Source organism: Pinus tabuliformis, chromosome 4_2 (assembly GCF_031772625.1).
Source record: "Pinus tabuliformis cultivar Carrire ecotype Pingquan chromosome 4_2, CPIR1, whole genome shotgun sequence".
NCBI lineage: Eukaryota > Viridiplantae > Streptophyta > Pinopsida > Pinales > Pinaceae > Pinus > Pinus tabuliformis.
In genome coordinates, this window is record NC_142304.1 from 790,469,983 (window position 1) to 790,492,490 (window position 22,508).

Consider the following 22,508-nt stretch of genomic DNA (forward strand, 5'->3'; position numbering starts at 1 on the left):
TACTAGTTTCTTGTGATCCAACCATCATGGATATCGCAGCTTATGGTAATTCCATTTTTAAGTGTTCGTTAGTAGTACTTTCCAATCAGGAATTCCTAAACCTTATAATGTTGTGTTAAATTCAAAGATACTTTCAAATCAAGGGATTCCTAAACCTTAATATGCCATGTTACATTCAAAAAGGGAAAAAATGAACTTACTCTGAAGGCAGTTGTCCTTTCAATTACCACACTTTGAGACAATCATTTAGGAATATCGACAAATCATTTTCTTTAATCATTTTACTTCAAAGTGGGAAGAGTGAAATTTTAGCCTACCAAGACTTTCAGTGAGAAGATAATATAATAAACACAAATAATTAAAAAAAAAATCACTGGAAGATCATAACCCAGAATGTCAAGCCTAAGATCAAGGAAATCTTAAAGATGATATAAAAGATGTTCCAATTTGGTGTCAAAAAGTTAGTAGAAGTGATTTCACTATTAAACAAGGTATAAGGTAATTATGGAATCTCAATTTTCAAGAGAAGTGAGTGGTGGTGGATTTATTATGATAACTGCATTTTCCTTTGGAAATTATAATTACATTGTAGTTAGCTTTATCAAATTAACTTCTCACTTGGGCAAGTGGAATTAAAATAGGTTAGGTTGGGCCTCATCAATGTCTGTTGTGCAAAAACAATGAGGAAAATGTTCATCATTTGTTTATCTCTTGTCGTTATATTGTTCAAATCCTATTTAAATTTTTCATTGAGCTCAAGCCAAAGGTTCCTTGGTCCTATGTTATTTTGATGGAATGTGCATAAGTTTGGTTCTTTAATAAGTTTCTTAAATGCTTTGAAGCTCTTGTAGTGTTATTCATATATGGTATTTGGTAAACAAAGAACTCTAGCATTTTTCAAGACAAGGACATTCTTCTTTCTATTACTGTTGGCTCTATTATATCTAGCTCATTAAAGGTTGGAGGATATACCCACAAGGAAGCCTAAGCTATCAGTAATGATAGCTTTGGATTTTGATTTTATTTATTTATGGTGTTAGTTAAGACCATCCCTGCATTTGTGGGGTATGTGTTGTTCTTTTTCTCATTCCTGATCACTATTTCCATATTCAATATTCTCTCGATAGAGGATCAACTAACCAAGCATAGTTTACTTCCCTAAGAAAACTTATTGAGGTTGTTATGCTTAGAGGTGTTAAGAAGTTGCAGATCATGAGTGATTCCAACCTTGTATTGATTAGGCCAATAGGAAAGCATCAATTAATAAATATAAATCTATGTCATTTGTTGGTGGACTTTTATAACTCAATTATATCTTTTAAATGAAATTCTTTCATGAACATTCTTCACGAACTCAACACTTCAACAGACTTTGACAAATATTCTTTCAGGGACATTCTTCATGAACTCAATACTTCAGCGAATGAGTTATCAAAGGGGACTTTGACTTTGTCCCCTGTTGCCATAAATATTTACAAGTTCTTGACGGTGTGATGAAAGATTCTACAGACTTCTTTTTGAAGTCTTCCTATCATGTCCCTTATGTTATAAAGTAAGGATTTTTTGAAGAAGATAAGGTTATATAACCTCAGGTAGTAGATAGATTGGAAAAGGGGTTTTTTGTAAAGCTAATTAATCACATATAGTGGAAAGGCCCATAGGGAATGAATTTTTAGTTGTGAACAGATAACGTCTATGAAAACGTATATGTTATGTCTCCAATGCATGAGGATCACCTGTCTTCCATTAGTATTTTGAGTTTGTACTTGGAACATATGATCAAACTGTCCCTGTTAGCAAACTGTCTCTGTTATCAAACTGTCTGTTAGCAATGGCTCAATGTAGTGATGATTCAGACAAGTGTATAATGTGATTTGAAGGACACCTTATCTCATTTGCAGTGAACATTGATTTAAACTAGTGCATAATGAGATTTCATGTTTCTTACTATACTCTGTCTTCAAATTTAACAGTCCATCCATGCTGCATAACAGTACTAGTTTCTTGGTGATCCAACCATACTCTGTCTTCAAATTTAACAGTCCATCCATGCTGCATAACAGTACTAGTTTCTTGGTGATCCAACCATCATGGATATCGCAGCGTATGGTAATTCCATTTTTAAGTGTTCGTTAGTAGTACTTTCCAATCAGGGAATTCATAAACCTTAATATGTTGTGTTAAATTCAAAGATACTTTCCTATCAGGGGATTCCTAAACCTTAATATGCCATGTTACATTCAAAAAGGGAAAAAATGAACTTACTCTGGAGGCAGTTGTCCTCTCAATTACCACACTTTGAGACTATCATTTATTTGCAATTAATCAATTAGAAATAGAGAGATTTTTGCTGTCCTACATCTCCATTGTCTTCTTCATCTTTTCCCAGTGCTTTTCTCATGGTTGTGCATGTTGAAGCTGCTTCTCCTTTGAAGGTATGAAAGAACCATGGCAATAGGTATCAGAGACAAAAATGGTCCTGCTGAGACTCAAATGGTGAAGATCAATAGATATCGATGACGAGTTTATGTGAAATTCATGGAGCAAACCTTTAATCAAAACATTTTGAAAGAGAATGGATGAGGACATAAAGAGCTAAAGAAATGGGCTGGTTTCAAAGAGAAAGAAGTCAACAACAACGGAAAATGGGACAACAAACAGATGAGGAAGAAGAATGAAAATGAGTAAGCTTTTTTTCAAATCAACAAAATATATAAACGAGAGGAGACATTTCTGTTTATCCCCTCGATCTTATTTTTCCTTTCTTTGTTTTGCGTACCACCACCTTTGCACATTAAGCCTTACTCTTAGTATCCTTCTCTAGGAAGCAAGTAGCGAAGGACTATCAGGAGAGAGAGGAATCGAATTAGGAGATAAGCGCAAGACAGAGGTTGGTCTCCTTTGTTCTTCTCTCATCTATATTTCATAAAGGAAAAACGAAAGTAGCTTTACTTTGTTTGTTTCTAAGGTAGCTACCACACCTTAGTGGGATAAGAAGTTTGTGTAGACACTTTTCCCTGTAACAAAATGGCGACTCCGCTGGGGAGCGACTAGGTTGTTTGTTTATCTTCCTTGTTGTTTATTTTATAAACTTACAGACGGAGCCTGAAGTCGAGCCAGGTAGCTTTCGAACTGCATTTGCTATGCAAATGCAAAGTAGATAAATGCCGCTTCAGTCAATCTCCGGATTTGTTTATGAATTAAACAACTGATTTACAAACTCTCTAATTGCCCTTGTGGTAGCTCCAATAACCTCCTTAGATCTACCCCTGATTGTTGGTTTACTGATTACCATTTGCTCGGCCAAAACCCCTGAACTGAACTGCAAACTGTGACCTGAAACCCAAGCAAAGTCTCGTCTCTGGCCCAGCGCAGGCTCTGTTCTGTGAATCTGAAATTCAGCGCACTTCCCGAGTGTAGTAGGTGCACTGCATTTCAAGTTCACTGTGTTACAGGTGCGCTGATCAGACTAGGCATTGTTCCTCAGTTTTGGTTTCTGTGTTCATTCTTTTCAGTTCTATTCATGAGTTTTGTTGTTTGTAATCAGTATATCTCTGTTTGAAACCCCTTTCCTTGCTGATATTCCGCCTCCATTGTGCAAAAGAACTGTAAATGTTTTTGTGTATTTGTTGAGTCATTTTCAGTTCTCCTTTGCAAAAAGTAACGTAATTGTATTGTCGTTTCTTGATTTGAAAGTGTCGCAAGTGTCGTTTTCAGTCATAGGAGAGAGTTTGGTTGCTCTTGATAGTCAATTACCCTGTTACTATTGTATTTGGTCTGAATTTGTAGTTTTTCTAGTGTCGAAAGCAAGTATTCATTTCCGAATCGTAAAGTGTTGTGATTGTCTTCATTTTTTATTTTGAAAAGAAACTTGTTAGTAACTGTCGCTTGAAAAGTAATTCAGATTTGCGCATTAGCTTTCTTTTTATCATTCACATACTAAGAAAGCCGAAAACAAATACATGCATGTGCATTTGCATTTAGACTGTTTGATTGGTTTGATTTGCATTTGCATTTAGAGGGGAAGTACCCAGTGGGTTTCCTCCCGGAAATTCATTATGCAGAGCAAAAAAAGGAATATCAAACCACAAATGGGACATCTGAATTCGCTATGTCTAAGTGCCTACTTTGCTGCAATCAGTAGCCTTTTCTAACTATGTTTATTTTCTTTCTTAACTGTGCCAAGCACTATGTTACAATGTCAACTATGGCATTCTAGTATCTTCTATTTTTCATTTTCAAATACTATATCTAGCTGCTGCATTGCTGTATTCTTCGTGTGCCAAATGCTTCATCGTTGCTGCACTAATAGCCGTGCCTTTTGCTGATATTAACCATGCCAATTGTGTGATGGTATTTGATAAATGTTTATAAGTCTGTTAACTGTGTTTTAATCACTATCCTATTATCCTGTTCGAGCTTATTTGTCTCTTGTGCCAAATTCCAGTGTAGTAAGTTTTAATGCTTCTCTTTATTGCATTTCAGGAAAAAAATGGTCGTCTAAGTTTTATTAAGCATTGCACTCAAATGAAAATACCCTCTCCTATCACACTCTAATATTTTCTTTTGTTGCTTCTGGAGGCAGACAACATAAAGATGCTTCTCTCTTTTATTCAAATCCTTTTTTGCAGTTAATATGATTGGGTTCACTTGAACAGGTGCAGTAGCTTGTGCTGAGCACCCCCTATAAAGATCTGATGCAGTCTACTCGGTTCATCTGCTTTCTCCTTGGCCTTTGACTTCTGTCTTTTCTGCATATATTCTGATCCCCTCTATGTCAGCCATGTTGGGGGCACAGGGCTGCCTCCCTTCTTCCTCGTACAAAGATTGGTTTAACAACCCCTCCAAGGTTCCCTGTCTGCACCAGGAACTTGGTCACAGATTTTGATTTTATCCATCTTCCTCCCTCCAGTTAAATGCCGCCTCAAACATGTAACCCTCCAACAAACCCATACCTGCCCACTAGATCCATCATCCACTACCCATTGTGTGAATGTGTGGCTTGAATAGATGGACCACCACCATAATGTCAACATAGGAGCAACATTAAAAATCCCCTATGCACTAAATGCCTAGATCCAACTGAAATATGAAGTTATGAACAAAATAGACCCTTGGCCCAAAGTCCAGTACAACCATCAACATAATTAAAACCTTGAAGGGTGAGTCACATCAACAAAACAATGAACAATAAATGATATGGCACCTGAACACCTGCACCGTAGTAGAACAGGGAGGGTCATCATTGATTAGCTTTGAAGGCCATCCCAAAACATTGGGAAACATAAATATCACTGGAAGTTCCATCCTTCATTACCATCATCCTGAGGTCACCACATATTAGATAACCCCAAGAGGATGCAGGGTACCTTTTCATCCAAAGTATGCTCTACTAGATGTAGTTGTGGCAGTGGCATAGCCAAACTTAGCACCTCTCCCTTATTTCTCACACTCACTGACTTGTACTTTGTCACTACTCAAAGCCTTGTCTTGAGCATTGGGATGGCACAAGTAGCAAAGTTGATGATCATCAGCCGGGACCCTACTCATTATGCAAAAGGCACCTCTTCAGTGCTCAAGTAGCTAACAAAATGCTCAAGATCCATTGCAACTTTGTCCACCTGGGCATGTATTTGTAGGGAATAATTATTCACAACTGTGGATTTGTTAGACCTACAGAAATCTCATTGATCAGACATAGTTCCTAGTTCCTAGTGGACTTGACTTCAAAGATGTATCAAACTTGTACTTCGTGTTTTGTAATGCACCTTAACGGTAGTACATCATGTGCTCCGTTGAATTATGACATTTGCACTTCCCAGTGATAAGGGATATACATGACTGTATATATCTTCTAATGTATAACCTATGCACACCTATGATGTAATGATTAATCCTAGGAGCAACCAAATATGAGAACTTAACTGCCAGTTTTGTTCCCAGGTAGGAATATCAACAAATCATTTTCTTTAAATCATTCTACTTTAGAGTGGGATGAGGTGAAATTTTAGCCTACCAAGACGTTTAGTGAGAAGATAATAATAATAAACACAAATAATTAAAAAAAGAAAAAAATCACTGGAAGATCATAACCCAGAAGCTAGTACTCCTCCAGAAGAATTTCCAGAGGACCCCAAGCTTGTGGAAATCTGCAAGTAAAAAGAATGCTAACGTGTTGTCAAGGAAATCTGTAATAAAAAAGAATGTCAAGCTATGCTTTAGTCTCAGGCCTCTCCAAGAAAACGTATATGTTATGTCTCCAATGCATGAGGATCACCTGTCTTCCATTAGTATTTTGAGTTTGTACTTGGAACATATGATCAAACTGTCCCTGTTAGCAAACTGTCCTGGTTATCAAACTCTCTGTTAGCAAACTGTCCCTGTGCCTTCTTATCTGGTGAGCCAAACTCCTTTTGTTTCCATGTATCACAATTTGGGTAGAGAGTGCCACCTTTCATGCTTCCTCTCCTTGGACTTTTTATTGATGATGTTATTGAGGTGTAGAGGGATTTTCCTCCCCCTTGATACATACTCAGAGAGTTCCTTTGTCTTTTGAAACTGCTTGCTTAGCCATTTGATTGACTTGGGAGTTGAATCTTTTTCTAACCTGAAAATAGTGGACTTATTTAAATACATTGAGTAGCAGGACCATTTTATGATAGATGCATGCCAGGGCTTAAGAGGAAGGAGCTCTTTCCTGCTTCAGTGATCTTGTGATTGTGTTGGAGTCCTCAACTGAAATTGCTTGCTTAGCCATCTGATTGACTTGGGAGTTGAATCTTTTTCTAACCTGAAAATAGTGGACTTATTTAAATGCATTGAGTAGCAGGACCATTTTATGATAGATGCATGCCAAGGCTTAGGAGGAGGGAACTGCTTCAGTGATCTTGTGATTATGTTGGAGTCCTCAACAATAACTACATCCCTTTGCACAATGTCCTTCAGGAACCTGACTCCTTGATACATTGTTAGTGCTTCCGTTTGTTATTAGTTGCTTGTCCCTATCTCCAGGAAAATTTTAATTTCTAGGGACTTCTTCCACTCAGAAAAACACAACGCAAGGTCTTGATCTCCATTGAATCCATTCCCTCTAGTTCCATAGTGTTGGCATAAAAATTTTTAGCTACTGCTACTCTTTGGGTATCCTTACAATTCGTATACCGTGGCTCAATGCAGTGATGATTCAGACTAGTTTATAATGTGATTTGAAGGACACCTTATCTTATTTGCAGTGAACATTGATTTAAACTAGTGCGTAATGAGATTTTATGTTTTTTTACTAAACTCTGTCTTCAAATTTAGAAAAATTCCTTCCTTCCACTTATGCCACGACACCTCTATCTTGGCACAAAATCACACATATTTCAAGATCATTGGCTTCTTAGGTTGGTTTTATTGAATTCCAACTATGGAGGCATGCGTTCTTTTAGCATGAGGAAGAATGTAAGAATGAGATATGTTCTTTCAGCATGAGGAAGAATGTAAGAATGACATGGAAAGAAACTCTCCAAGAAAACGTATATGTTATGTCTCCCATGCATGAGGATAATGTGTCTTCCATATATTATTTTGAGTTTGTACTTGGAGCATATGATCAACAGGGTAGGAAAAGCAGTGTTGAAAATATTGGTATTGGCAAAATATCGGCGAGGGTCCAAAAAACATCTTATTGGCAATATCGGCGAAAATATCAACAAAATATCGGCAAGCATAAAAAAATTTTTTTTTCAAAATTTTAAACATAGCCGATATTTTGCCGATATTTGTCGATATTTGGAAATATCGCGATATTTTCATAACAAAAAAATATCGCGATATTTTCTCGGCGATATATCGTTTTGCCAAAAATATCGCAATATTTTCGAATATCGCCGATATTATCAACAGTGGGTGAAAGAGCCTTTTATACAACGGGGTCAAAAGATAGAGCCTTTGCAAGGGATACAGGGAAGCAATGAATTATAGGTTTTTGAGAGGAAGCCCATCCTTTGATAAGAAAACACATGTGATGTTTTCGTATGGAGTTTCTAGATAACTCGTGATAGATTTTTAGGTAACTCCCTTCTGCCAGCTCCATGTAGAGGACCTCTTTTCCTTATAGAGAGACTTATCCCAGACCAAATCCATCTCTTTTACCAAGCTTTCTATCCAAAGCTTGAAATGGTAGGATAGATTTTGTTTCCGCTTTCGATGGTAGGATAGATTTGTGGTATACATAAATCTAGCACTTGCTAGATTTCTCACTCTACAATGTTTCTATCTGCTCGAATTTACGCTAAAAGGAAATCTAACACATGTTAGATTTTCTTTACATTGCAACGTTGTTAATATAGCACACATTAGACTTATTTAGTCCTACAATGTTGTTATGTTCTTGTGTTTGTGCTTGAAGGAAATATAACATGTGTTAGATTTCTTTCAAATTAAATTGTGCTTGGGTTTGTGTTGGAAGAAAATTTAACACAATCTAGAAGTCTTATACTCTACAACGTTGTTGTCAGCAACGTGCTTGTATTTGTGGTAGACATAAATGTAGCACATGTTAGATTTCTCGCTCTACAATGTTGTTGTTGGCAACGTGCTTGCATTTGTGTTAGACATAAATCTAGCAGTTGCTAGATTTCTCACTCTAGAATATTTCTATGTGCTTGAGTTTGTGCTAAAAGGAAATCTAACACATGTTAGATTTTCTTATACATTGCAATGTTGTTAATCTAGCACACGTTAGACTTATTTAGTCCTAAAATGTTGTTATGTTCTTGCGTTTGTGCTAGAAGGAAATATAACATGTTTTATATTTCTTTCAAATTTAAATTTGCTTGTGTTTGTGTTGGAAGAAAATTCAACACAAGCGAGATTTCTTATACTCTACAAGGTTGTTGTTGGCAACATGCTTTTATTTGTGGTAGACATAAATTTAGCACTTGCTATATTTCTCACTCTACAATGTTTCTATGTGCTTGAGTTTGTGCTAAAAGGAAATCTAACACATGTTGGATTTTCTTTTACATTGCAATGTTGTTAATCTAGCAGTCTTTGTTATGTTCTTGTGTTTGTGCTAGAAGGAAATATAACATGTGTTAGAATTATTTCAAATCTAAATGTGCTTGTGTTTGTGTTGGAAGAAAATTTAACACAAGCTAGATTTCTTATACTCTACAATGTTGTTGTTAGCAACATGCTTGTATTTGTGCTAAAAGGAAATCTAACACATGTTAGATTTTATTTTACATTGCAATGTTGTTAATCTAGCACACATTATAGACTTATTTAGTCCTACAATGTTGTTATGTTCTTGTGTTTGTGCTAGAAGGAAATATAGCATGTGTTAGATTTCTTTCAAATTTAAATGTCCTTGTGTTTGTGTTGGAAGAACATTTAACACAAGCTAGATTTCTTATACTCTACAATGTTGTTGTCAGCAATGTGCTTTTATTTGTGGTAGACATAAATCTAGCACTTGCTAGATTTCTCACTCTACAATGTTTCTATGTGCTCAAGTTTGCGCTAAAAGAAAATCTAACACATGTTAGATTTTATTTTAAATTGCAATGTTGTTAATCTAGCACACAATAAACTTGTTTAGTCTTACAATGTTGTTATGTTCTTGTGTTTGCGTTTAAAGGAAATATAACATGTGTTAAATTTCTTTCAAATTAAAATGTGTTTGTGTTTGTGTTGGAAGAAAATTTAACACAATCTAGAATTCTTATACTCTACCACGTTGTTGTTGGCAACGTGCTTGTATTTGTGGTAGACATAAATCTAGCACTTGATAGACTTCTCACTCTACAATGTTTCTATGTGCTCGAGTTTGCACTAAAATGAAATCTAACACATGTTAGATTTTATTTTACATTGCAATGTTGTTAATGCTAACATGTTTTTGTTTAGGCTAAAAGAAAATCTAGCTTGTGCTAGATTTTTTGTCGTGTAGTGTTGTCATTGGAGATATTTATATGTTTGTTATAAGTAAATGTAATTCTGAGTAAATTTTTCTCACCCTACAATGTTGTTATGTGATTAATTTCGCATTAGAAGGAATTATAGTATGAATTATATTTCTTTCACCTTGTAATGTTGTTATTTGCAACGTTCTTGTATTTTTTATAGGAGGAAATCTTTACACTATTCCCATTCTTAGACCACATATTCCATATGAAGGGCCTTCTAATCGTTTCAAGGTTTAAATTTTTTTATATTGTAACAATAGTCTATGTAGGCATGGACTAAAACTTCATAGTCTCTAAAAGGAAAGGTCAAATGTCCCAAGAAATATTATTATTCAAATGACTTTATTGACATTGTGTTTATGTTTTTGCTTTACAATACAATGTTGTTGTTGGCAATCTTCTTGTATGCGATAGAATATAGTCTAGCATGGGTTTCATTTCCTTTGCCTTGCAATATTTTAATGACAATATGTTTGTGGTTTGTGGTAGAAGGAAATCTAGCTTGTGCTATATTTATTTTGTTTTGCAATGTTTTTCTTGGAAATATGAATGTGTTCGTGCTAAAAATAATTCTAGCACGTGCTAGATTTCTTTCACCTTACAATGTTTTTTTTTGACAATATCCATGCGTTTGTAATAGAAATAAATCTAGGATGCAAATGCAATATGCTTTTGTTCATGTTAGAAGTAATTATATCACATTCTATATTTATTTCACCTTGCAAAGTTGGTATGTGTTTGTCTTTGTGCTAGACAAAGATCTAGAAGAAAATATAATGATTGCCATAGTTAATGTTCTTTCATTGTGTTTTGCTATTATTTTATCTAAAGCAAACTAAGAATATACATGACTATAAGAGATAAATTTTGTGTATATATGTTGTTATTTTGGTCTATACAATTTTTTTTGTTTATTCACAATGTAATGTCTTTTGGAAATGTTCTTATGCTTGTGCTGGAAGGAAACCTAGTAGATATTTCCTTTCCTATATTCACGATTAAAATAATATAAAAAATTATTTCGAGGTGCCCTTTTTCTAACCTTGATTAGCTATTATTGTGAGTTATACAATTGTTATTGTTCTTGTTCATTTTGTTACACATATAATTATGCGAATAGTTGTAGTATTTATAAATTCATATTTTCTTCAATAATTCGAAATTGTGATAACAATTTTTTTACTTTATTTTCAGATACCATGGACTATGAAGCTAGTGAGAATTCAAAGGAAGCATCCAAGGAAAAAGGAAGTTCAAGAAACACGACACCAAATTCTTTAATTGGTATGACAATTTTAATTTATACTTTGTTAAAATTGTTAGACATTGTGTTAATAACTGGTTGTTGATTAATAAAACCCATGGAAATAGCCTTAGGATTGGGTTTTAATGGGGACAACCCATACTAACATGGGTATTTTTTTCCAAGAAATTTTAAATATGTGATAACTTTTGGTGTCATATACTAAACTTGCATAACATATGTACTCATTTATTATTGTGCGTGTAAATGAAAATCAGTATTATAAGGTTGTTTAATACTATTTGTTATTTCATGTCTTCCATTAAATTTTTCTTTCTAGAAACTGTGGAAACTGGTGGGCTTGAAATTCGAAGTAAAGTAGCGAAGACAAAAAGAAAAACAAGTGATCCACAAATGATGCCCCCTTCAACTGGTATGGTGGTTTTATATTTTTTGTACTCTTTTTGAAATGGTTGGATTATGTGGTTTCTTTTCTTATCAGTTTTACCTAGGTGATAACTTTTGGTGTCATATAGTAAACTTGCATAGCATATGTACTCGTTTATTATTGTGCATGTAAATGGAAATCATATATTATAAGGTTGTTTAATAATATTTAGTATTTCATGTATTCCATAATTTTTTTTTCTAGAAACTGCGGAATCTGGTGTGCCTGAAATTCAAAGTAAAGTAGTGAAGAAAAGACAAAAAAAAAGTGATGTACAAACATTGCCTCCTTCAACTGGTATGGTGGTTTTATATTTTATGTACACTATCTTGGAAATGGTTAGATTAGGTGGTTTTTCAGTATTTATAACATTATGTGATAATATTTGAAATTATATTTTCGTTTTGATTAATGCAAATATTTTTTTTGCTATTATTTGCAGAATTGGTTGGCCCAAAAGCAAATGAAATGTTACAACAATCACTTAAAAAAGAAAAGTTATTCAACTCAAAAGGAAATATCAATAACACCTTCACCTTCTACTTTTGAAATGATTAAAAAATACAATACAAATAATAAATATGAGTTCGTGCAAGATTGGTACATCCAAATAGAAACTCCCATGAATATGCTTCCTGATATGTACCTATTTGGATCAATAGACGGAAACGAACCAGAGATATTAGGAATAATAATTAATTGCTATGCTTGCAATGAAAATGACATTGACTTTCAAGTGGAAATGATTAAAGAAAATGAGGTAAAATTAATTTCATGTCAAGTGGAGTATACAAATTTTAGACCAGATTTGATTGAAGCTTCAAGTACTGATTCAAAAAATACGATAAAAATTCAATGTTCAAGTTGGATAACTTTGAGAGCTTCTCTAAATCTGGACTAAATAGTTGTGCAGATCTTTTAAAACGCATCACCACTGTTCTGAGATATCGTTATGTAAGAAGTAAAAAAACATCATCTGTACTTCTTCATTTACAACAAAAGGGTAAATTTTTTGATAAAATACCAGATGATAAAATTGATTCTCAATTACTTGCTTTGAGAAGAGTATATTTATCTGATTTGGAGGAGAATATAAAAGAAAGTGATTTCAAGCCCACTACAGAATTTCAAAAAACTAGGAAAGTTGAATTTGAGACAACTAACCTTGCAAATCAATGTGATGAGATTCATGAAGCTTTCAAGCATTGCTATCTATTTTCAAACTCCTTTAATAGAAAAGTGCCTGTTGAAAGATGTAAAGAAGCTCCTAAGGTGTTCAAATTAAGATCACGAGATGATTTAAATGTTCAAGTATTAGTGAAATCATTCCTAGAAAAATTTCAAACCTCATTACCTGATGCTCTTCTGATTCCATTTGACATCAATGAGCCTGATCCTTTGGTCAACTCTATCAAAATTATAAATGAGACAGATCTAAATTCTAAGAATATCAATTTTTGGATAGTTGATGGTCAACATACCATTCAAGCAGCAAAAGAAATTTTAACAAATCCTAAATATAATGTATCAACAGAAGCGAAAAAAAATATAAAAAATGTAATGCTCGATTCTTGCATCCATCAGTTGAACCCACTGAGGTGATCCGCATTTGTTGTCAATTAAATTCTGCAAATAAGGTATTTTATAAAACTCCATTTATTGATTGTGTGCGCTCGGCAAGGCATTTCTTAATTGCCAATGACAAATTAAAGAAAAGGAGGATTGGATGCTCTAAGACGGCTGAAGACAAGGTATGTAATTTTAATTATTTTTACATTTAAATTTTATTATTGTATCTAATTTTATTGTAGATAAATTACTAAAGCCGATAATATAAGTCATATTTTCTGATATTTATGATGATTTCACATTAGATTATAACACCTTATTTAGTTTCATTTTTACATTGGATTCTTATTAGTTTATATTTATTATTTTATCAGGTTGATGATGAAATGTTGTGCTCATTCTTCGATTGTCCAATTACAATTTTTTCTGATAAAAAAATTCTCTTATATCTTGATGAACCTATTTGGGATAAATGGGACACTGTTTTTAACTGTTACCAACTAGGCACATTAAAGTGTTCTCCAAGCCAACCTGATTTTGAGAACTACAAGAAAAATAGTCTACACAGTTTGACAGCAGCTACTTTTCGGCCCCTTCAGGGATTAACCATGGAAGAAATTGCTTCAGTAGCAGATAAGCTATTGGATGGAACCATTTGGTTTTCTATTCCAATTAATCATCCAACAAATGCCATAAAAATAAAAGATTATTGTTCTAAATTGAAAACCAACAGAACAATATTGGATGCAATGGTTACATATTGTCAAAGTCATGATCAGAACTTGAATGAGATGACTCTTACCACATTCAACATTCTTGAGCATTATGAAATTAATGATATCATATTCACCAATTTTTGCAACATGGTGGAGGGGTCTACTTATGTCAAAGGAACACGTAATACAAAGATAGAGTCCCTTTCTCACAAGCATGTGGAGTCCTTGACAGAATGATAAATGGATCAACAAGTGTTCAACATGTTGATAACAATTTTGAATTTGGTTGTCATTTTGGAGGCCCTGATCTTTTGTCAACACTTTTGCACTCTTTTCCATGTCAGTTGCAACTAGTTTTACACACTGACCTTGTTGTTTTGGACACACTAGCTTTGAAAAAAGAACAATTCAACAAGGGGTATTACATTGAATTTTTCGATTTCTTATCGAAAAAAAAATGAGTTGAATGACTTTACTACAGTTCTCTTAGTAGAACTTTGGTTTTGTAATGATATACGCCAGTCTTTGGAAATTTCGATAAAGAACTCCAAGTTCAATTATAAAATTACTAGTGGCATTTATGAATATAATTGCCAAAACAATTATAGTTATGATATAGTTCTTACTATACATTTCTATACTTCAGAATTAAAATTTTGGAGGCTATAAAATACTCTCACACATTTGAAGACACATTTGATGAAAATGAGAGAGATTATGATTTTTGGATGGATTTAGTGGAAAAGCACCAACAATGTAGTGATGCAAAAGTGGTTATTTCTCTTTATGCGGGGAAATTTTTTATCAAGGCCTATTGTACATATGGAAGAAGAATTTCATGTGTTGTGCAAACAGAGTCACAAAGGACAATCATGTTAAATAATTACAAATCTTTTCAACTATCAAATCCAGTACCCATTAACTTCTTGGAAAATTCAGGTACTACAATTCATTTCTTTATTTTCTTATAATACATTGGATACTATTTTTTTCATATTTCTTAATTGTCAAAGTGTTTACTAAAATGACTAATGATGGAGATTCTAAAACAGAGAATGATGAAAGTGGGAAGAAACAAATTAATCAACATAGTGCTTATATTGTTGAAAAAAGTATGGAGATGGAAATAGGAGGAGAAGGAGGAGAGGAAGAAGTTATCAACACAAGTACATAATTTGTTTAGTTTTTTCTCTTGATAATTTTTCAATTTATTTAATTTCCATATTCATAATATTTTTGGATGACTATTATAGGGAATTATGAGATGAATGAAATTAATCAAGACAATGACCATGGAACGATGGAGATAGAAATGGGTATTAATCATTGTATCTCTATCTTTTTTTATTTTATTATTATTCTAATTTTTTTTTTTTTTTTTTGTGATTCATATCCATTTCATATGTTGATTATAGTTGGAAATAAAGAGAATGAATATAATGACCAAGGTATTGTCCCACAAAACTACAACCAAGAACCAAATATAACATCAGGTACTTATAATTTGTCCACTTGTTTTCCTTGTTATTTAATGATTCTATTCATTTTCACAATTCAAAATATTTTATATGTTTAATTTGGAAACAAATAAAGCTAACCAAGATGATGATGAGGTCCAACGTTACAAATATGAAGATAATGTCATATCAGATACTTATAACTTGTCTTCTTGTTTATCTTATTATTCTTCAAACTCAAATACTTGTAACTACCATAATGTTGTATATTTTTATTATAGGAACAAATAAAAAGGGTAAAATTAACAATCAAAATAATGTTTAAGGTGTGTGTGTGTGTGTGTGTCCTTTTTAAAGTTGCATTACTAATGTTTTTCTTGGTATTGGTATTTGATTGAAGGTTTAAATAGAAGTACAATCGGTATTTGATTGAAGGTTTAATATGTTTACTCCAGGTCCTATCCAAATGATAAAAGAACTTATTGTTTCATCTATAAATATTGAAAAAACCACTCAAGGTAAGTGTATTGTTTCAACAATTTTTTTAGTAATTTTTGTAACATGAATAAAATGGTTTGACTATATTATTTTCCATTGTGTTGCAGCCAAAATAACTGAAAAGAAACTAGTTATTTTTGAACTAAAGGACATTTTTTATCATAGCATTGATGATGAAGCAACAAACAAAGGGCATATTGAGAAAATGGGAGCTGATGCTGATTACACAATAGAGAAAAAACTATTTTGGATTCATCCACATGCAAAATCATTTTTTGAAATGTGTTTCAAAAATGAATCTCTTGACATTGCAATTTGGACGACAGCTTTGAAACAAAGCACAACAAGATTTCTAAAAAAGTTGGTTTCAGAAACATTACAAGATAAATTTCTGTTTAAGTGGACTGCTTCAGACTGTAAGCCACAAAAGGGACATAAGGTCATTGACAATTCAACGAAAGTTATACACACTAAATCATTGAAAAAAGTGTGGGAAATGCATACCCAATATGATGCAACCAATACTATTATAGTTGATTGTTTAATTGAGAGAGTGAAAGAGAATCCAAAAGAAAATGTGATTCTTGCCCCTCCATTCATTGGAGCAAATCAAGGGGATAATTGGTTGATCCATGAGCTATGGAGAATATTGCATAAACTCAACAAGGCTACGGATGTGCGAGCTATTTTGAAGGATGTCCAATTATATTTAGAAGTACCTTAAGATTACATATGTCTATATCATGATGTTATATGTATGACATCATGATTGATTACTTTTATTTCACAACACTAATAAAAGAATTGTTGATTTGGTTTGTCATTTCTAAAAATCAAATATTTTTATTTTATTTATTTTTGGTGAGATGAATGGTCATTTAATGTTTTCATATCAAAATTTCCCATTCTATATTTTTTGTTTTACAATGGATTACATCGTATGTAAAATTAATAGGTAACTGTTCTATTTGTTTTAATTAGATCATTACAATTATTTGCTTTAAATGTGGTTTAAGTTATTGTTATACCTCTTAGAAATTAGTAATTTGAAGGATGACCCATTGCATTCTTATAACCCTATTTATTCCATATAAGTTGAAAAATTATATTAAGTTGTATGTAACACCAACAATAAACATACAATTTGCACTAAAAGAAGCACAAAAAAAAACTAAGGTAGAAACTCTATAAATTAACATATAATTAATTAGGTTTGAAATTTAAAAATTGTGTTATATTGTATGTGAAAATTAATAAAAAATTAGTTTGTTTAGTTGCGCTAGACCATTATAATTATATTTTTCAATTGCACTTATATAAATCATTATAAGTCTTAAAATTAATGATCTAAATGGTGGGTCAATGCTTTCTTATAATACTTTTGTTCCATACAAATTAAATAAAGGTATTAGGTTGTATGTATAAAGTAAACATATTATTTGTTTGTTCATTTTAATGGGGCAATTGTATTTGTATTTTGTGATACTTTGAACTCATTGTAAAATTACCTTTGCATACAAATGGAAACTGTTCATAATAAATATTAACATCATTTTTAAAATGATAGGTTTTTATGTCCTTAAGCAATGAAGTGTTGAAGTGGAGATATGTTAATATCATACATGTGGTTGCAGTGCAAATGCAGATGGGAATTACTACAAGTCAAAAGATGTTGTTGATATTCGAAATGGAAGGAGTATTCTTCCAATCATACACCAAAGATGAACAAGATTTTCATATTCAAAGAGAACCAGACTGGCAGTTTGGTGATAGGTCCTATTTTTTAAGGCCTTTTCATTCAAAAGTATTAAAATATTGCTTAAGAAATTATGATGTCGCAATATGGACATTAAATGTCACTGACAAGTACATCCGAAAAGTACTTGAAAAATCAAATATTGATATAGAGGACTTTAAATTTGCATGGAAAGATCTCATTGTCATTTGCAAACAAAATTGGAAGCAGGGAGAACAAGACAATTTTATGAGAAAAAGTTGGTTGATGTGTGGTGCCAATATGGAGATAATTATGAAGAATCAAATGTATTGCTAATAGATACAGAAAAGCATACTTCTCAATTCATGGGATATCGATCAAACCACATCTTGATAAAATCATATACAAGAAAAGAGCAAGATACGTGGCTTATGCAAGTTTTATTCCCCTTTCTTAAGACACTTCATCGTATCAAACAAAAACATGAGTACATTCGAATGTTCAATAGAACATGTACTTCATTGTAGTTCATGGAGATAATTTCTTTTATAAATTTGTTGAAAAGTACATTCCAAATTTTCAATACATTTTGGACATAGTTTTTGTTGAATCAATTTGTATGATTTTATATTTTTTGAAATAGATGGAAATTGCCAATTATATTAATATGTTTATTTCTTATTATTTATACATGTTTTTGCAATGACTGTTGTATCGATTTTTTTCTAAGATGTGTGTGTGCGCGCGCGTGTTCTTAAATGAATTGTTTGCCATTCAAATTATCTTATATGAACCATCTTATAATGATTTTTTTAATGACTTATGTTTAATTATATGTATCAATAATCATATATAAATGTGAAATATAAGTTTTCAAATAGAACTCCTTGCAAACAAAGGTGCTATTCTTACTAAAGAAATTATAACAATTTACTTGATAAATGTTATGTGCATTATTCACTATTCACAATGCATTATTCACTATTAAGGTTAATGAGAAATGTGCCATAGGTAAATGATTTGATCTTTTTGAATCACAAGATATGTGATTTCTCAATTGATAGTTTTCATAAATTTATATGCTTAAATCAATTAATGGTTGTAACTGCAATCATATCATATTGAAAATCAATAAGGCACAAAGTTAGTTATTCGTTGTTTACATATAAAATGCACTAATATGAGTGCATAAATGTGATATGTAATTCTTTAGATAAAAATATATTGTAAATAATTTTGCATTTCTTAAAAAAACATATATATGAGGATAACGATTGATAAGTGGCTTATCAAGGTTTGATTAGATACTATCATGGATTAATTATGTCATTGAAAATTTTGAACCGTAAGGCATCTAATTTCATTATTTAAAGTCATTTTTTTTGTAAATTTGTCTTTTAAATAAACTGAAATTATATCACTTGAGCTATAATTATATTATTGACTTGTACTTAGTTATGTCCATTAATATGAGTGTATAAATGTGATTATAATAGCCATATACTATGATGCATTTTTTTCAAAAAATAAGTCTTTTAATTTCTTGATAATAAGTATTAAGTGGACTATTTAGGCTAACGAGTTATGACTCATAAGTGAATACTACTCGTTAAATTGCAGGGCATTCAATTTTTAACCCATATTTTTTTTCTTCATATATTCTTGAATCAACTATTTGTATATGCAATCATCTCATCTCATTTAATTTAATAAGGAATCCATTTATTGACTTTTATTTGTCTATCACGTAATCTATTAAGACTGTATTAATCTCATATTGTATTGTTTTGATACAAAACTCTATGAAAAACAAAATTCTCTTCTTAATAAAACATGGAATAATTAATTAACAATGTGTTAAGTGGACCATCTAGACTCATTAAACAGATGGGTAAAAAGTGGTTGTATTTAAACTTTTTGCATCATAAGACATTGATTTTTCAATCCATATTAGCATTTTGTCATTTTCAATTCATAAATAGTTTCTTTATGGTTTAAATAATTTCATAGAATCCAATATGACTTGAAGAATTCTATTTGGCTATATGCATTGATAGAAGTTCATAAATGTGATGCAATTTTTAAATATGTAACTAGTATAATATATATATATATATATATATATATATATCTTTCACAAAAAAATTATAATTAATTGATAATGAGTTTTAAGTGGTCTATATAAAGCCATTTATTGACTTTTATTTTCATATCATGAGGTTTAATCTAAGTGCGTAAATGTGACACTTTTTTTTAAATAAAACTCCATGTAATATGAAATGTTTTTCCTAACAACACATAGAATAATTAATTGGTAATGAATGTTAAGTAGATTGTTAAAGTTATTTCAAGGTACAGGTCATAAATAAATGTATTTAAACTTTATGCAACATATGGCATTTGATTTTCCCACCTTTATTAACATTTGGTAAATTTCAATTCTTAAATAAATTATTTGTAATTGAAATAATCTCATAGAAACCAACAAGACAAGTATGTATTAAATTATATTTAGAATGTATGTATGTATAAATGGAATTTATTTTTGAAATAAAGATCTCAATGTAAGTTAAAAAATTATATATTTTTAGAAAATTAATAATTTAAAACCAATTATATTATGAGTTCTAACTGGTTTATTCTATTTGAATTGAAAGTTTGACTAACTATGCAATATTAAATCAGTTATTCTTATATGTAATCATGTCATATAAGTCAATAAGTCAAGAAAACATTAGTAAATTTCTATTTAACTATCATGTGGTTTCATATGAATGTACAAATGTGAAATTGTTATTTCTAGAATAAAAAACCGTGTAAAGAAAATGAATTTTCTAATAAAACATGGATTAATGAATTCACCATGAGCATTAAGTAGAGTATTTAAGCTCATTCAAGAGATGGGCCATAAATGGATGCCTTTAAACTTTTTACACCATATGACATGCTTTCACCATCAATATTAACATTTTGTAAATTTCAAATCTTAAATAAACTATTTGTACTTAAAATAATCTCATAGAATCCAACAAGGCTCGGAAGTTATTTATTGAATTTTGTTTAGTTATATGTATTCATACAAGTTTAAAAATGTAATTTATTTTTGTAATAAATCTATTAATGCAAGTAAAGATATATCTTATACAAAACTATTTAAGATTAATTGATAATTAGCTTTAAGTGGTTTATTCATGCTACATGAAAAATCCAATGTCATAGATGAATGCCTTTTAATACACATTTAATCTTCAAAATCAATATCTTAATGATAATTTAGAAGTATTTACATTAAGTATTTAATAATTAAAGAACACGGGGACTTATATAAATTTCAACTAAAATACATGAGTTACGTTTCACATTTATTTCTTCCCCATTAAAAATGCTTATCATTTTCTCTTCTTAGTGAAAGTAATGGTCAATCATGGTTTTCCATACTATTGGTTGACACTAAATTTACATCGAGACTATTATTGGTTTTGACAATGTTTACAAGGAGAGATCAATATCCACACGACCATCAATTGTGCTAATATTTGAAAACCCCTGCCTCCACTACTTACAAGAATTCACCACTAAAGTTTCTTGTTTACTTCATTTTGTGACACTGTCCATCATAATGGAATGACCTGAATACCAATTTAAGAACTCTCATTTGATGTACTTGGATTTGAGTGGAGATAGACCAATGGTGCCTAACCTTCTTGAAATACGTAGATCAACAATGTATAACCTTTATAGTATATTCCTGCATTCTATGAAGATGAATGATGACCCCCTCATTAGTGCTTCATAAATGCACAAAGGGGCCGTAGGAAATTGAGCACAAGAACATTTTACTAAGGTTTTAATAGATTAGTTTCAATGCAATGCAAGGGACACCTATCCTTGTCATTTACAGGAAGATCCTCACATCACCATCATTCAATCAAAAAATCCCTTGTAGGTTGGGGGAAAGGGGGTTAGAGTTGCGAGACATAAAATTTAAACATCGATAAATCTAGCATGTTATCCATAACTATAATATCTTGATTGGATGTTTGACATACGAATATGATTTAACTTAAATCAATTTCTTCTAAGAGTTTGATTTCGCACTCCTATTGTGTATTGATACTATTATACATAACAACCCCATGTTTGACCTATTCATGATCTCTAATTGGTTAGAAATTACTTGCAAATTATTTTAATGTTGAATCAATTTAATATGGAAATTTACAAAAAAAATGAATGTTGTTGGAGGCCTTGTAATAGAATACTTCAAAATTTAATGAAATATTTGTTGAAAGTGAGGTGTTGAGTCTCAAAATTGTCTTCCATATTCATCCATATTTCCATCCGTTCATAAACCATTTAGCCCTCATTTCATAACTATCTAGCCTAAGACCCTACATCAAGTAACCATCTTCATGATTCTATGGGTTAGGATCCTTATTTTCAAAAGTTATTTTTTTACGTATTTAAAGTGAATTCATGATTAAAGACTAGGAAATTAACATGGTTTCATATACATATATGTGTGTGTGTGTGTGTGTGTGTGTGTGTGTGTGTGTGTGTGTGTGTGTGTGTGTGCAATGAGTTTTGTGACATGTGTAGATCATTTGGAAGCTTCCAAGGCACCCTTATGTGGCCTCCCAAGATCAAATTCGAATTTAAACTCAAGAGGTGGACCATATTCCAAGGAGAAATATCATGGAGATATTTATGAGTCATGGGGTTTGTATCTAGTATTTAGGGATAAGTTGAGACAAGTATGGATCTAGTAGATATTTAAGGGATCTACATTTATTGAGTAGATATCCCTAATTCATGTATAAATAGGAGGAGCATCCTTCAAAGGAGGCTAACAGTTGTCAGTTATTCATTAGCATCAAATTTATGATTGTTCATTCAGCATGAATAAT